This window comes from Pseudophryne corroboree, chromosome 3, assembly GCF_028390025.1.
Source record: "Pseudophryne corroboree isolate aPseCor3 chromosome 3, aPseCor3.hap2, whole genome shotgun sequence".
In the NCBI taxonomy this organism is placed as follows: Eukaryota; Metazoa; Chordata; class Amphibia; order Anura; family Myobatrachidae; genus Pseudophryne; species Pseudophryne corroboree.
In genome coordinates, this window is record NC_086446.1 from 452,144,020 (window position 1) to 452,161,233 (window position 17,214).

Here is a 17,214-nt window from a genome sequence, read left to right on the forward strand (position 1 = left end):
ACTTCAATTTAAAGGATTTATTGGTACATCAGAGTCAATTCATAATGTCGACGTTTCGGCTTAAGCAAGCCTTTTTCAAGACAACCAAGGAGACATCTGCTCAGCACACCAAGAATAAGCATGCTTATTCTTGGTGTGCTGAGCAGATGTCTCCTTGGTTGTCTTGAAAAAGGCTTGCTTAAGCCGAAACGTCGACATTATGAATTGACTCTGATGTACCAATAAATCCTTTAAATTGAAGTTGGACTGGAGAGTGCCCTCTATTCTGGATCTGTGGTCTGGAAATACACTCGGTATATATATATATATATATATATATATATATATATATATATATATATATATATATATATATATATATAATACAATACAGAGGTTTGTGAAGGCAGCACTCACAGGTAATTAATCAAAGTCCATTTATAACTTCTACGTTTCGGTTTTTCGTAAAGAAAAACCGTCATCAGGAATATATGTTACAAAAGAAAAAATCTCACCTTATATATTGACATGCACCCATGAAACAGAGCTGCAGCACGCCAAAACTGACGTCATTAATAGCAGACACAGTCTGTCTGTTACAAAATTAACCCCAGACATTTCACACCAATGTGCTCAATCTATCACCATGGAAACGGTCAGGACAGAGATTGACACTGAGGAAAAATAAGAATTTACTCACCGGTAATTCTATTTCTCGTAGTCCGTAGTGGATGCTGGGCACTCCGAAAGGACCATGGGGAATAGCGGGCTCCGAAGGAGGCTGGGCACTCTAGAAAGATTTATGACTACCTGGTGTGCACTGGCTCCTCCCACTATGACCCTCCTCCAAGCCTCAGTTAGGACACTGTGCCCGGACGAGCGTACACAATAAGGAAGGATTTTGAATCCCGGGTAAGACTCATACCAGCCACACCAATCACACCGTATAACTCGTGATATTATACCCAGTTAACAGTATGAACAATTGAGCCTCTCAACAGATGGCTCAACAATAACCCGATTTAGTTAACAATAACTATGTACAAGTATTGCAGATAAACCGCACTTGGGATGGGCGCCCAGCATCCACTACGGACTACGAGAAATAGAATTACCGGTGAGTAAATTCTTATTTTCTCTGACGTCCTAGTGGATGCTGGGAACTCCGAAAGGACCATGGGGATTATACCAAAGCTCCCAAACGGGCGGGAGAGTGCGGATGACTCTGCAGCACCGAATGAGAGAACTCCAGGTCCTCCTTAGCCAGGGTATCAAATTTGTAGAATTTTGCAAACGTGTTTGCCCCTGACCAAGTAGCTGCTCGGCAAAGTTGTAAAGCCGAGACCCCTCGGGCAGCCGCCCAAGCTGAGCCCCCTTCCTTGTGGAATGGGCATTGACAGATTTTAGCTGTGGCAGGCCTGCCACAGAATGTGCAAGCTGAATTGTACTACAAATCCAACGAGCAATAGTCTGCTTAGAAGCAGGAGCACCCAGCTTGTTGGGTGCATATAAAATAACCAGCGAGTCAGATTTTCTGACTCCCGCTGTCCTGGAAACATATATTTTCAGGGCCCTGACAACGTCTAGCAACTTGGAGTCCTCCAAGTCCTTAGTAGCCGCAGGTACCACAATAGGCTGGTTCAGGTGAAACGCTGACACCACCTTAGGGAGAAACTGGGGACGAGTCCTCAATTCTGCCCTATCCATATGGAAAATCAGATAAGGGCTTTTACATGATAAAGCCGCCAATTCTGATACTCGCCTGGCCGAAGCCAAGGCCAATAACATGACCACTTTCCACGTGAGATATTTCAGATCCACGGTCTTTAGTGGCTCAAACCAATGTGATTTTAAGAAAACTCAACATCACGTTGAGATCCCAAGGTGCCACAGGAAGCACAAATGGGGGCTGAATATGCAGCACTCCTTTTACAAATGTCTGAACTTCAGGTACTGAAGATAGTTCTTTTTGAAAGAAAATCGACAGAGCCGAGATCTGTACCTTAATGGAACCTAATTTTAGGCCCATATTCACTCCTGCTTGCAGGAAATGCAGAAATCGACCTAGTTGAAAATCCTCTGTTGGGGCCCTTTCGGCCTCACACCATGCAACATATTTCCGCCATATGCGGTGATAATGATTTGCTGTAACCTCTTTCCTGGCTTTAATAAGCGTAGGAATGACTTCTTCCGGAATGCCCTTTTCCTTTAGGATCCGGCGTTCAACCGCCATGCCGTCAAACGCAGCCGCGGTAAGTCTTGGAACAGACAGGGCCCTTGCTGTAGCAGGTCTTGTCTGAGCGGCAGAGGCCACGGGTCCTCTGAGATCATCTCTTGAAGTTCCGGGTACCACGCTGGTCTTGGCCAATCCGGAACCCCGAGAATTGTGTTTACTCCTCGCCTTCTTATTATTCTCAATACCTTTGGTATGAGAGGCAGAGGAGGGAACACATAAACTGATACACCCACGGTGTCACTAGAGCGTCCACAGCTATCGCCTGAGGGTCTCTTGACCTGACGCAACACCTCTCTAGTTTTTTTGTTTAGGCGGGACGCCATCATGTCCACCTGTGGACAATCCCACTGAGTTACAATCATTTGTGATTTTCCGCCCATCGGAGAATTCTTGTGGCTTCTGCCATTGCCATCCTGCTTCTTGTGCCGCCCTGTCGATTCACATGGGCGACTGCCGTGATGTTGTCTGACTGGATCAGCACCGGTTGGTGTAGGAGCAGGGATTTTGCTTGACTTAGGGCATTGTACATGGCCCTTAGTTCCAGAATATTTATGTGAAGGGAAGTCTCCTGACTTGACTATAGTCCTTGGAAGTTTCTTCCCCTTGTGACTGCCCCCCAGCCTCGAAGGCTGGCCTCCGTGGTCACCAGGACCCAGTCCTGTATGCCGAATCTGCGTCCCTCTAGAAGATGAGCACTGTGCAGCCACCACAGAAGAGACACCCTGGTTCTTGGAGACAGGGTTATTAAACGATGCATCTGAATATGCGATCCGGACCACTTGTCCAACAGGTCCCACTGAAAGATTCTGGCAAGGAACCTGCCAAATGGAAATGCCTCGTAAGAAGCTACCATCTTTCCCAGGACCCGCGTGCAGTGATGCACCGATACCTGTTTTGGTTTCAGGAGGTCTCTGACTAGAGAAGACAACTCCCTGGCTTTCTCCTCCGGAAGAAACACTTTTTTCTGGACTGTGTCCAGAATCATACCCAGGAACAGTATACGTGTAGTCGGAACCAGCTGTGACTTTGGGATATTCAGAATCCAGCCGTGCTGGCGCAGCACTTCCTGAGATAGTGCTACTCCCACCAACAACTGTTCCTTGGACCGTGCCTTTATTAGGAGATCGTCCAAGTACGGGATAATTAAAACTCCCTTTTTTTTTTGAAGGAGTATCATCATTTCGGCCATTACCTTGGTAAACACCCTCGGTGCCATGTACAGTCCAAACGGCCGTGTCTGGACTTGGTAATGGCAAACCTGTACCACAAATCTGAGGTACTCCTGGCGAGGATGGTAAATGGGGACAAGCAGGTAAGCATCCTTGATGTCCCGGGATACCATGTAATCCCCCTCGTCCAGGCTTGCAATAACCGCCCTGAGCGATTCCATCTTGAACTTGAATTTTTTATGTATGTGTTCAAGGATTTTAAATATAAAATGGGTCACACCGAACCATGCGGTTTCGGTACCCCAAACCGTGTGGAATAGTAACCCCGTCCTTGTTGAAGTAGGGGCACCTTGAGTATTACCTGCTGGGAATACCGCTTATTAATCGCCTCTAGCACAGCCTCCCTGCCTGAGGGAGTTGTCGGCAAGGCATATTTGAGGAAACGGCGGGGGGGAGACATCTCGAATTCCAGCTTGTACCCCTGAAATACTACTTGAAAGAAACAGGGATCCACCTGTGAGCGAGCCCACTAATTGCTGAAATTTTTTGAGACGGCCCCCCACCGTACCTGGCTACACCTGTGGAGCCCCCGCGTCATGCTGTGGACTCACAGGAAGCGGGGGAAGAATTTTGATTCTGGGAACAGGCTGACTGGTGCAGCTTTTTCCCTCTTCCCTTGTCTCTGTACAGAAAGGAAGCGCCATTTGACCCGCTTGCTTTTCTGAAGCCGAAAGGACTGTACCTGATAATACAGTGCTTTCTTAGTCTGTGAGGAAACCTGAGGTAAAAATATTTCTTCCCAGCAGTTGCTGTGGATACGAGGTCCCAGAGACCATCCCCAAATAATTCCTCACCCTTATAAGGCTCTATGCGCCTTTTAAGTCAGCATCACCTGTCCATTGACAGGTCTCTAATACCCTCCTGACAGAATGGACATTACATTCATTTTGGATGCCAGCCGGCAAAATATCCCTCTGTGCACCCCTCATATATAAGACGACGTCTTTAATATGTTCTCATATTTGCAAACTAGTATGCTTGACAGGGTCACCGACCACGCTGCAGCAGCACGATCTGCAGGTCTCAGTCTAGTACCTGAGTGTGTAAATACAGACTTCAGGATAGCCTCCTGCTTTTTATCAACAGGTACCTTCAAAGTGGCCGTTCCTAAAACAGCAGTCGGGAAAGGGTACGCCATCAGTAACTTTTTGTAAATTACCAGTTTCTTAACAGGGGAACCCACGCTTTTCACACACTTCATTTATTCATCTGATGGGGGAACAAAACACTGCCTGTTTTTTCTCCCCAACCTAAAACCCATTTTTAGAGGTGCTTGGGTTAATGTCAGAAATGTATAACACATTTCTTATTGCCGGGATCAAGTCACGGATGTTCCTAGTGGATTGTGTATATGTCTCAACCTTGTCGACACTGGAGTCAGACTCCTTGTCGACATCTGTGTCTGCCATCTGAGAGAGCGGGCGTTTTTGAGCCCCTGATGGCCTTTGAGACGCCTGGGCAGGCGCGGGCTGAGAAGCCGGCTGTCCCACAGCTGTTACGTCATCCACCCTTTTATGTAAGGAGTTGACACTGTCGGTTAATACCTTTCAGCTATCCATCCACTCTGGTGTCTGCCCCACAGGGGGCGACATCACATATATCGGCCTCTGCTCCGTCACCATATAAGCCTCCTCATTCAACATGTCGACACAGCCGTACCGACACACCGCAGACACACAGGGAATGCTCTAAACGAGGACAGGACCCACAAAAGCCCTTTGGGGGGACAGAGTGAGAGTATGCCAGCACACACCAGAGCGCTATATAATGCAGGGACTAACTGAGTTATGTCCCCTATAGCTGCTGTTTCTATATAATGTATACTGCGCCTAAATTTAGTGCCCCCCCCTCTTTTTTAACCCTTTTCTGTAGTGTAGACTGCAGGGGAGAGCTAGGGAGCTTCCTTCCAGCGGAGCTGTGAGGGAAAAATGGCGCCAGTGTGCTGAGGGAGATAGCTCCGCCCCTTTTCCGCGGCCTATTCTCCCGCTTTTTTTTGGAATCTGGCAGGGGTATTTACCTCATATATAGCCCCTGGGGCTATATATTGAGGTATTTTTGCCAGCCAAGGTGTTTTTATTGCTGCCTCAGGGCGCCCCCCCCAGCGCCCTGCACCCTCAGTGACCGGAGTGTGAAGTGTGTGAGAGGAGCAATGGCGCACAGCTGCAGTGCTGTGCGCTACCTTGGTGAAGACTGAAGTCTTCATGCCGCCGATTTTCCGGACCATCTTCTTGCTTCTGGCTCTGTAAGGGGGACGGCGGCGCGGCTCCGGGACCGAACATCAAGACTGGGCCTGCGGTCGATCCCTCTGGAGCTAATGGTGTCCAGTAGCCTAAGAAGCCCAATCCGGCTGCAAGCAGGCGAGTTCGCTTCTTCTCCCCTTAGTCCCTCGCTGCAGTGAGCCTGTTGCCAGCAGGTCTCACTGAAAATAAAAAACCTAAGTCTATCTTTCTTTCTAAGAGCTCAGGAGAGCCCCTAGTGTGCATCCAACCTCGGCCGGGCACAAAATCTAACTGAGGCTTGGAGGAGGGTCATAGTGGGAGGAGCCAGTGCACACCAGGTAGTCCTAAATCTTTCTAGAGTGCCCAGCCTCCTTCGGAGCCCGCTATTCCCCATGGTCCTTTCGGAGTTCCCAGCATCCACTAGGACGTCAGAGAAATTGTGTTTACTCATGGGTTAATAATACCAGTAACCCACAAAGGAGACAAAGATACTATAGGCGTCAGAGACGTAACACTTTGGATACTGAAACATCAAGTGGGGGAGTCACCTCTAACAGTGAAGGTGAACCTAATGCAGCAGGTACAAGTGATGCAGGCCAAGCCCCTTTAGGGGTACGAACAAGAGCACAGCTTGGCACAAAAAGAGGACGAGGAGAGGGAGGCAATGTGAAAGGGACCAAAGAGCTGCATACAAGGAAGAAGTAACCATTTTTAATCTTTCTGATAGTGTTTTCTGAGATTGAATTAAATGTGTTAAATAAGGGGTTACATTTTGTGCCTACAAATGCATTTAATGCTTTAAACATCTCTGTGGACATAAAGAAACTTTCCAGGCAGCTGCGCCTGCGGGAACACTTTGATAATAGAAAAGAACTTCCTCAGCCTCCTGACCCTTGCCCGATTAAGATTAAAAGCACTTTTGACCCTCCATCAACTAATAATGCAATTAGATCATTTTCTAATGTTTTGTCCACTAAGGCTAAAGCTGTGGCACGTGAAAAAGTACCTTTATAGACGTAATCTCACACTAGCTGTAAATAAGGCATTAAGAGATCTTGCTGAATATACGGATATAGTAATCCGACCAGCCGACAAGGGCGGTGCCCTGGTCATACAGAATTTAGTGGATTATGAAAAAGAAGCTTACAGTCAATTACTAGACACCAACGTCTATAAGGTACTTCCACATGATCCAACTGATGACTATAAAGCTAAATTGTCTTTATTATTGTCTGAAGCAGCTAATGAGGGCCAAATAACTGAGTATACAGCTGTAGCACTTTTAAAAAAATTCTCCAAGGACCCCTATTTTTTTATACCATTCCTAAGCTGCACAAGAACAGTGAGTCACCACCGGGTAGACCAATTGTCTCGGCTAGGGACTCACTGTTCTATGAGGTTTCTAAATATTGTGATTATTATCTACAGCCAATAATACAGAAACAAAAGACATACCTTAAAGATACTAAATACTTTTCTGGCCAAACTGAGAGCTTTGGGTGCCTTATCACAAGAATGTTGGTTGTGTACTGCAGACGTTAAAAGTCTATACACGAATATTCCTATTGATAGAGGAGTTCAGGCAGTTGGCCCATTGTTGGAAAATAACCCTATGTACAAAGGACCGGCACTGTCTTTCTTTTTACAGTTATTATGTTTGGCTTTGAATAGCAATTATTTCCTATTTGATAATGTATTTTATTTACAAGTCCTCGGTTGTGCCATGGGTAGTTGTGTGGCATCGGCATTTGCCAATGCCTTTATGGTCCAGGTAGAGGATAAATTGTTCTTTGAAGAAGAGGAATATCGGAAATACATTCATTTCTTTACTAGGTGTATGGATGACCTTTTTATCCTCTGGACTGGAACAAAACAGCAGTTCCTTGATATGATGGCAGAGGCTAATTTGGGTGATCCAAATATAAAATATACATATGATATACAGCCTATTTCTATCAATTTTCTAGATGTAAAGGTCTCCCTTAAGGATAATAGACTAACAACCTCACTTTATACCAAACCTACAGACTGTAATACTCTATTACGAGCTACAAGTTTTCATCCTGTGTCTTTAATTAAAGGGCTTCCTTACTCGCAATTTTTGCGTATTCATAGGATCTGTAGTGAGTCTGAATGATATGCGCATTACATTTCTCTAAAGTCCTAGTGGATGCTGGGGACTCCGTAAGGACCATGGGGAATAGACGGGCTCCGCAGGAGACTGGGCACTCTAAAGAAAGATTCAGTACTATCTGGTGTGCACTGGCTCCTCCCTCTATGCCCCTCCTCCAGACCTCAGTTAGAATCTGTGCCCGGCCAGAGCTGGGTGCTCCTAGTGGGCTCTCCTGAGCTTGCTAGAAAAGAAAGTATTTTGTCAGGTTTTTTATTTTCAGAGAGCTTCTGCTGGCAACAGACTCTCTGCTACGTGGGACTGAGGGGAGAGAAGCAAACCTACTCACTGCAGCTAAGTTGCGCTTCTTAGGCTACTGGACACCATTAGCTCCAGAGGGATCGAACACAGGTACCTAACCTTGATCGTCCGGAGCCGCGCCGCCGTCCCCCTCGCAGAGCCAGAAGTACAGAAGCAGCAGAAGCAAGAAGACATCGAAATCGGCGGCAGAAGACTCCTGTCTTCACTTAAGGTAGCGCACAGCACTGCAGCTGTGCGCCATTGCTCCCGCAGCACGCCCACACACTCCGGTCACTGTAGGGCGCAGGGGGGGGGGCGCCCTGGGCAGCAATTAAGATACCTGATGGCAAAAGTATACATATATACAGTCAGGCACTGTATATATGTGCGAGCCCCCGCCATTTTTACACATGAGAAGCGGGACAGAAGCCCGCCGCTGAGGGGGCGGGGCCTTCTTCCTCAGCACACCAGCGCCATTTTCTCTTCACAGCTCCGCTGGAAGGAAGCTCCCCAAGCTCTCCCCTGCAGTATACAGGTGCAATAGAGGGTAAAAAAGAGAGGGGGGGGGCACATAAATTTAGGCGCAGAGATATATAAAAACAGCAGCTACTGGGTAAACACTAAGGTACAGTGTAATCCCTGGGTTATATAGCGCTGGGGTGTGTGCTGGCATACTCTCTCTCTGTCTCCCCAAATGCCTTTGTGGGGTCCTGTCCTCAGTCAGAGCGTTCCCTGTATGTGTCCGGTGTGTCGGTACGCCTGTGTCGACATGTTTGATGAGGAAGGATACGTGGAGGCAGAACAAGTGCAAATAGATGTGGTGTCGCCCCCGACGGGGCCGACACCAGATTGGATGGATTTGTGGAAGGTGTTAAATGATAATGTAAGCTCCTTACATAACAGATTGGATAAAGCTGTAGCCTTGGGACAGTCGGGGTCTCAACCCATGCCTGCTCCCACAGCGCAGAGGCCGTCAGGGTCTCAAAAGCGCCCAATATCCCAGTTAGTTGACACAGACGTCGACACGGAATCTGATTCCAGTGTCGATGACGATGATGCAAAGTTGCAGCCTAAAATGACTAAGCCATCCGCTACATGATTGTGGCAATGAAGGATGTGTTACACATTTCTGAGGAAAATCCTGTCCCTGACAAGAGGATTTATATGTAGGGGAGAAAAAGCAAGAAGTGGCTTTTCCCCCGTCACATGAATTGAATGAATTATGTGAAAAAGCGTGGGATTCCCCTGATGGGAAGGTAGTAATTTCCAAGAGATTGCTGATGGCGTATCCTTTCCCGCCAACGGACAGATTACGCTGGGAATCCTCCCCCAGGGTAGACAAGGCGTTGACACGCTTATCTAAGAAGATGGCCCTGCCGTCTCAGGATACGGCCGCCCTAAAGGATCCTGCGGATAGAAAGCAGGAAGCTATCCTGAAGTCTGTTTACACACATTCTGGTACGCTGCTGAGGCCAGCAATTATAAGGGTGAGGAATTGTTTGGGGACGGTCTCTCAGACTAGTTTCCACAGCTACGGCTGGGAAGTCAAATTTCTTGCCTTATGTCCCGCCACAGCCTAAGAAAGCACCGTATTACCAAATGCAGTCCTTTCGTTCGCAAGAGAGCAAGAAAGTCAGAGGTGCATCCTTTCTTGCCAGAGGCAGGGGTGGGGTAGAGGAAAGAGGATGCACCACGCAGCTAGTTCCTAGGAACAAAAGTCCTCCCCGACTTCCACTAAATCCACCGCATGACGCTGGGGCTCCACAGGCGGAGCCAGGAGCCGTGGGGGCGCGTCTCCGACATTTCAGCCACCAGTGGGTTCGCTCACGGGTGGATCCTTGGGCTATACAAGTTGTATCTCAGGGATACAAACTGGAATTCGAGGTGACGCCCCCTCACCGTTACCTAAAATCGGCCTTGCCAGCTTCCCCCATGGAAAGGGAGGTAGTGCTGGCAGCAATTCACAAGTTATACCTCCAGCAGGTTGTTGTAAAGGTTCCTCTCCTTCAACAGGGAAGGGGTTACTATTCCACTATGTTTGTAGTACCGAAACCGGACGGTTCGGTCAGACCCATCTTGAATTTAAAATCCCTGAACATTTATCTGAAGAAATTCAAGTTCAAAATGGAATCGCTCAGAGCGGTCATTGCAAGCCTGGAAGAGGGGGATTTTATGGTGTTTCTGGACATCAAGGATGCTTACTTGCATGTCCCCATTTATCCACCTCATCAGGAGTACCACAGATTTGTGGTACAGGACTGTCATTACCAATTCCAGACGTTGCCGTTGGGGCTCTCCACGGCACCGAGAATATTTACCAAGGTAATGGCGGAAATGATGGTGCTCCTGAGAAAGCAAGGAGTCACAATTATCCCATACTTGGACGATCTCCTCATAAAGGCGAGGTCCAGAGAGCAGTTGCTGATCAGCGTAGCACACTCTCAGGAAGTGTTGCAACAGCACGGCTGGATTCTGAATATCCCAAAATCGCAGCTGATTCCTACGACGCGTCTGCCCTTTCTGGGTATGATTCTGGACACAGACCAGAAGAAGGTGTTTCTCCCGGCGGAGAAGGCTCAGGAACTCGTGACTCTAGTCAGAGACCTCTTAAAACCGAAACAGGTGTCGGTGCATCACTGCACGCGAGTCCTGGGAAAGATGGTGGCATCATACGAAGCCATTCCCTTCGGCAGGTTCCATGCGAGGATCTTTCAGTGGGATCTGTTGGACAAGTGGTCGGGATCGCATCTTCAGATGCATCGGCTGATCACCCTGTCCCCCAGGGCCAGGGTGTCTCTTCTGTGGTGGCTGCAGAGTGCTCACCTTCTCGAGGGCCGCAGGTTCGGCATACAGGACTGGGTCCTGGTGACCACGGATGCGAGCCTCCGAGGATGGGGGGCAGTCACTCAGGGAAGAAACTTCCAAGGGTTGTGGTCAAGTCAGGAGGCTTGTCTGCACATAAATATCCTGGAACTAAGGGCCATATAAAATGCCCTGAGTCAAGCGGAGCCTCTGCTTCGCAACCAACCGGTGCTAATTCAGTCAGACAACATCACCGCAGTGGCTCATGTAAACCGCCAGGGCGGCACAAGAAGCAGAGTGGCGATGGCGGAAGCCACCAGGATTCTACGTTGAGCGGAGAATCACGTGCAAGCACTGTCAGCAGTGTTCATTCCGGGAGTGGACAACTGGGAAGCAGACTTCCTCAGCAGGCACGACCTCCACCCGGGAGAGTGGGGACTTCATCAAGAAGTCTTCACGCAGATTGCAAGTCGGTGGGAACTGCCACAGGTGGACATGATGGCGTCCCGCCTCAACAAAAAGCTAAAAAGGTATTGCGCCAGGTCAAGGGACCCTCAGGCGATAGCTGTGGACGCACTGGTAACACCGTGGGTGTTCCAGTCGGTCTATGTGTTTCCTCCTCTTCCTCTCATACCCAAGGTACTGAGAATCGTAAGGAAAAGAAGAGTGAAAACAATACTCATTGTTCCGGATTGGCCAAGAAGGACTTGGTACCCGGAACTGCAAGAAATGCTCTCAGAGGAACCATGGCCTCTGCCTCTCAGACAGGACCTGTTGCAACAGGGGCCCTGTCTGTTCCAAGACTTACCGCGGCTGCGTTTGACGGCATGGAGGTTGAACGCCGAATCCTAGCAGAAAAGGGCATTCCGGATGAAGTTATTCCTAAAGGCTAGGAAGGACGTGACAGCAAAGCATTATCACCGTATATGGCGAAAATATGTTGCTTGGTGTGAGGCCAGGAAGGCCCCTACAGAGGAATTCCAGCTGGGTCGATTCCTGCACTTCCTACAGTCAGGTGTGACTATGGGCCTAAAATTAGGGTCCATAAAGGTCCAGATTTCGGCCCTATCCATCTTCTTTCAAAAAGAACTGGCTTCACTGCATGAGGTTCAGATGTTTGTTAAGGGAGTGCTGCATATTCAGCCCCCTTTTGTGCCACCAGTGGCACCTTGGGATCTTAACGTGGTGTTGGATTTCCTGAAATCCCACTGGTTTGAGCCACTTAAGACCGTGGAACTAAAGTATCTCACGTGGAAAGTGGTCATGCTGTTGGCTTTAGCTTCAGCTAGGCGTGTGTCAGAATTGGCGGCTTTGTCAAGTAAAAGCCCCTATCTGGTTTTCCATATGGACAGGGCAGAATTGCGGACTCGTCCACAGTTTCTGCCAAAGGTGGTGTCATCTTTTCATTTGAACCAACCTATTGTGGTGCCTGCGGCTACTCGTGACTTGGAGGACTCCAAGTTGCTGGACGTAGTCCGGGCTTTGAAGATTTATGTAACCAGAACGGCTGGAGTCAGGAAGACTGACTCGCTGTTTATCCTGTATGCATCCAACAAGCTGGGTGCTCCTGCTTCAAAGCAAACTATTGCTCGCTGGATCTGTAACATGATTCAGCAGGCTCATTCTGCGGCGGGATTGCCGCAGCCGAAATCAGTGAAAGCCCATTCCACAAGGAAAGTGGGCTCTTCTTGTGCGGCTGCCCGAGGGGTCTCGGCATTACAGCTTTGCCGAGCTGCTACTTGGTCGGGTTCAAACACTTTTGCTAAATTCTACAGGTTTGATACCCTGGCTGAGGAGGACCTTGTGTTTGCCCATTCGGTGCTGCAGAGTCATCCGCACTCTCCCGCCCCTTTGGGAGCTTTGGTATAATCCCCATGGTCCTTACGGAGTCCCCAGCATCCACTAGGACGTTAGAGAAAATAAGAATTTACTCACCGGTAATTCTATTTCTCTGACGTCCTAGTGGATGCTGGGGACTCCGTAAGGACCATGGGGAATAGACGGGCTCCGCAGGAGACTGGGCACTCTAAAAGAAAGATTAGGTACTATCTGGTGTGCACTGGCTCCTCCCTCTATGCCCCTCCTCCAGACCTCCGTTACAATCTGTGCCCGGCCAGAGCTGGATGCACCTAGTGGGCTCTCCTGAGCCTGCTAGTAAAGAAATCAGGATTTTGGTACTTACCGATAAATCCCTTTCTCCGATTCCACAGGGGCCACTGGAGCGTAGTTACAATGGGGAAATAGTAGGCAGTAATTGGGAGCTGGCACTTTAAAAATTCTCACACTGTGGCTAGCTCCTCCCCTACTATCTCCCCTCCAAGTCAGTCTACGTAAAACTGTGCCCGAGGAGAGCTGGAATAAACAAACCGTAAGGTAGAGGAGGTTAATGAAGCCCGGTAAACCAGGATAACACAAACCAAACCTGGAACAGAACCTAACAAACAACCGGCTAGCCTGAACCCAACAAGCAGTCATATGGTGATCTGCAAACCGTTAAGCAAAAAAAAACCAGGAGGAACAGCGCTGGGCGGGCGTCCAGTGGCCCCTGTGGAATCGGAGAAAGGGATTTATCGGTAAGTACCAAAATCCTGATTTCTCCTTCATCCACTAGGGGCCACTGGAGCGTAGTTACAATGGGGACGTCCCAGAGCTCCCAAAACGGGTGGGAGAGCGCTGAGAGTCCTGTAAAACCGCTCGGCCAACCTGTGATGCAGAGGCCGCAAAAGTGTCAAACTTGTAGAATTTGACAAAACGAATGTTGGTCCGACCAAGTAGCCGCCCGACAAAGTATTCATGGAGACCCCACGGGCAGCTGCCCACGAAGGTCCCACAACGCGCGTAAAGTGCGCTGAAACAGAAAACGGAGGCTCCCGAGCAACCGCCAAAAAGACTGTCTGATGGTCAGATGTATCCAATAGCCCAGCATATGCTGGGACCCCGGCTATTTAGTACGGGAGCATCGTACAGAACAAAGAAGAAAAACACTTCGCCGAATAGCCTAAGACCTCTGTAGAGAGAGTCGACGAGCCCTGACAACAGTCAAAAGAGGACTGAAAAACACTAGTGTCAGATTTATATGAAAAACGGACATCCCCTCTGGAAGTAACAACCGCTGAGGCCGAAGCTCAGCCGGGGGAGTTGCCAATAGAGTACTCTCTGAAAGAGAGCCCGAACTTACGGCTGCCAGGCAAATCTCTTTTGGAAGAAAACCGAAGAAGGCAAAGACCTAAAATTCAGGTCAATGTGGTTTGAAGTGCAGCGGAGCAAAAACTTCCCAGAGAAACCAAAGATGATGGCTGAATGGTAACTGAAAGTAAGGGAAAAACTCTTATCCTTATTATGTCCCATAAAGTTTTCCAATAGTGGCAAAAGCGAGAAGAGGTAACAGACTTCTGAAATCGGGGCCCAGTAGGCCTAACCGAACTAGGGAACTCCTCCCTTCTGAGGCCTCGAGAACAGTCACACGGTTAAACGAGACCAGTGTAAGATTGAACCAAGAAAAGGACCCTGTTGAAGTAGACAGTACCGTCGAGGTAGGAGCCAAGGCTCCTCTACTGACAACAGGTGTAGCTGTATCTTCAAGTCATGCGTGGCCCAACCTGAGCCACCGAGAGGACTAGCACGCATATTCCCCTCCTGTGTTACCGAAAGCGAGGTAGAAATAGAAAAGGAGGCAGGAGAGAATAACCAGAAAACTCCCAGGAGCCCTGAGGGCATCCTCGGCTACTACCGCCAGAGCTCACATCCAAGAGTAGTAAAGGGTTAAAGAGTCAGTCAGAACTCCCTGAGGTCGATCCGAAATCTCCGCCAACAGCGGACCAGTTGACAAAACTCCAGGGAATGTCCCCTCACCCAGGAGTCTGACCTGGCGGCTTGACCTGGAAAGAAGATGGTTGTCCTCCGCTCAGAGGGGAATGTAGGCGACCACTCATTGCGTTGCAGCGTGACTGAAGAAATAGAGTACCTGGTGCCGAGGAAGGAAAAATCCTCCGACGGACCCTGTTGAGAGATCCGTGTCGAACCAGAAGCTCCTGGATCCTTCGGATCTTCAGAAGCCACCTAATGTAAAGAGTGGGATAGTAGCAGTAGATTGTCCCATTAGGGAACCAACGTACTTCCTGCTCTTGAAAAAGAGTTATTCTGTGATCTTCCTGAACCCTGTGGGAGCGGAAGAGAGACCGAATGGAAAGGACTGACAGTGAAAATGAGTATCCTGTAATGCGAATCTGAGAAAAGTCCGATGAGGAAACCCAACGGAATTCAGTAAACAGGCCTCCCTGAAGACAAGGGACACGTAAAACTCCCTATCTTGTTCAAAACTAGCAATCACAGACTGAAAGGATTCTAAGGCAGAATAGGCCTGGCCGAGCCAACTGGCTTCGGAACGTGAAAAGAAAACAAAGGCCCGAGAACTGTCCCGATTCAAATGATGTCTGGAAAACAGGGATTAACATCCTTTGCGGTTAGAAGCATATGGAGCGCCGCCTGTAGTATGACTCTCTTGACTCCTGAGACGGCTGTACTCCAAAATCTAGTCTGTAACCGCCCTAGCCTTCTCAGTACTCCCCGTAGGACCAACGACATGCGCCTACCCTGGGACCCTCTAGGTGGTAGGAAGGTCTGATCTGCAGTGGGTGTATAGGATAACCTAAAGTCAGACTGGACCAAGGATGCTGAACCTCTGCTTCAGCCTGTTATCCTGAGATCCCCTGGCGACGGAGATATCGCCCTTGTGGAGTCGAAAGCCTGAAAAGGCCGGAAAGATCTAAAGGAAAGACCGGTAAAGGTCTGTCTTGAAGCTGGGGCAGCAGTAGGAGAGAGCAAAGTGGACTTACCTCCCATGGTTCAAGAAATCCTGCAGAAAGTTCCTTCCCCTGAACCATCTGCCCCGTAGGATTTCACGTTCACCTGTCACTGTCGCAGCCCCAGAGGTCGTCGGGTTAAGACAGCCCAAGCGAAAATGCAGATTCCGAGTCTGCAGACGTGGAGACCTCAAAAGAACCTAAAGCAGAATCGTGATTCTGATCTGTCCCAAAGTAGCAATTGATTGTAACCTAGAGGACAATCGTTCCACCACCTACCTTCTCCGGACAAGGTAGAATCCCGCTGCCGTATATGTTTCGATGGATACCTGAGCAATGTTGCCTCAGGAAAACGGCAGCTTGTTGGACCGGTGATACCTTGAGGGGTATCCCCTGGAGAGATTCTGATACCATTTCCTTCCGTCTGCGGGGAAAGGATAGGAAAACAAACATTGCTTTATACCTGAAATTGTGTATGCGGGTGTCTGCAAGCCGCCTACCGGAGTCTGCCCCGCTCATCCGAAACTGGACCATTTCGTCATCAGCGTCGAACCCTGATGGACCTGACGGGACCGCCTCCTTTACCTGCAGTATCAGACGAACTGCTGTATAATGCACCTGGATATTCTGAGACACTGGTTGAGACTGCACCTAAAACAGACATCCTCCGTATCCTGGGCATCTCTCGCCTCCTCCCAGAGAGGCCTTTCCACTGCCAAGTCGTGTTAGAAACCTGGAGAGGCAAAATGACGTACAAGGTCTCTGGTTAACAGCGACATTACCTGTATGATCTGAGCTGTTCAAACAGGAGTGTTCTGCAGATGGCTCCACCGCATACTTCACACCTAAGAGGGAATTCTTTGACTATCCCAGGTGAGACAAACGAAAGGAGAAAAGGTGGGTTAAATAAACACAGCGGTATGTAAGGTCTGCACTATAACGTGTAGTGACCGACACGATTGAAATAAACTTTCTGGTGAACCAGTAACGCTGCGCTGTTCAAACCCTGATCCTCCTGTTCAGATACCCGCTACTATCGTACTGAGCCGCAGCGCTATTTGTCTGATGCCTTAAAGTATCTGTTGTGGTACTTGAACCCAGGCCTCTGTGGTTGGGTGTTTAGGGGATTAGTGTGCTGAGCCACACTGTTTCATATATACACATTCCCCAAAATACCAATAGCATTAGTACCCATTGACACCAAGGAATAATAAAGGGAAGGCAACACCCCGTCCTGTATGTAGTGTACCGCTAATTTAGGTGCCCCAGATGTTTTTGGAGGTTCCGCTTGTGGCAAGGCGGGACATTTTGTTATTATAAAACATTGCGGAAGTGTGTTTTACCCCATATATATGGTATACATATATATATACATACACTATACACACAATGAACCCAACAGGGTAGATAAATACTGAAATACTGTAGGGTAAAAAAAATATTGCACCCTAGATTTAAATGATTAATGAGCTGAGCCCCAGCTCCTGTTATAGAGCAGGCTCCCTGATCTACAGCCTCTATGATATGGCGGGCAGAG

General features: G+C 48.7%; 1 protein-coding gene across 1 annotated transcript in view; it reads left to right on the top strand.

The window, feature by feature from the left end:
• The window catches only part of SRP68 (signal recognition particle 68), a 137,862-nt gene that overhangs the window by 49,548 nt on the left and 71,100 nt on the right, over positions 1-17,214 (top strand). The window lies entirely within an intron of this gene.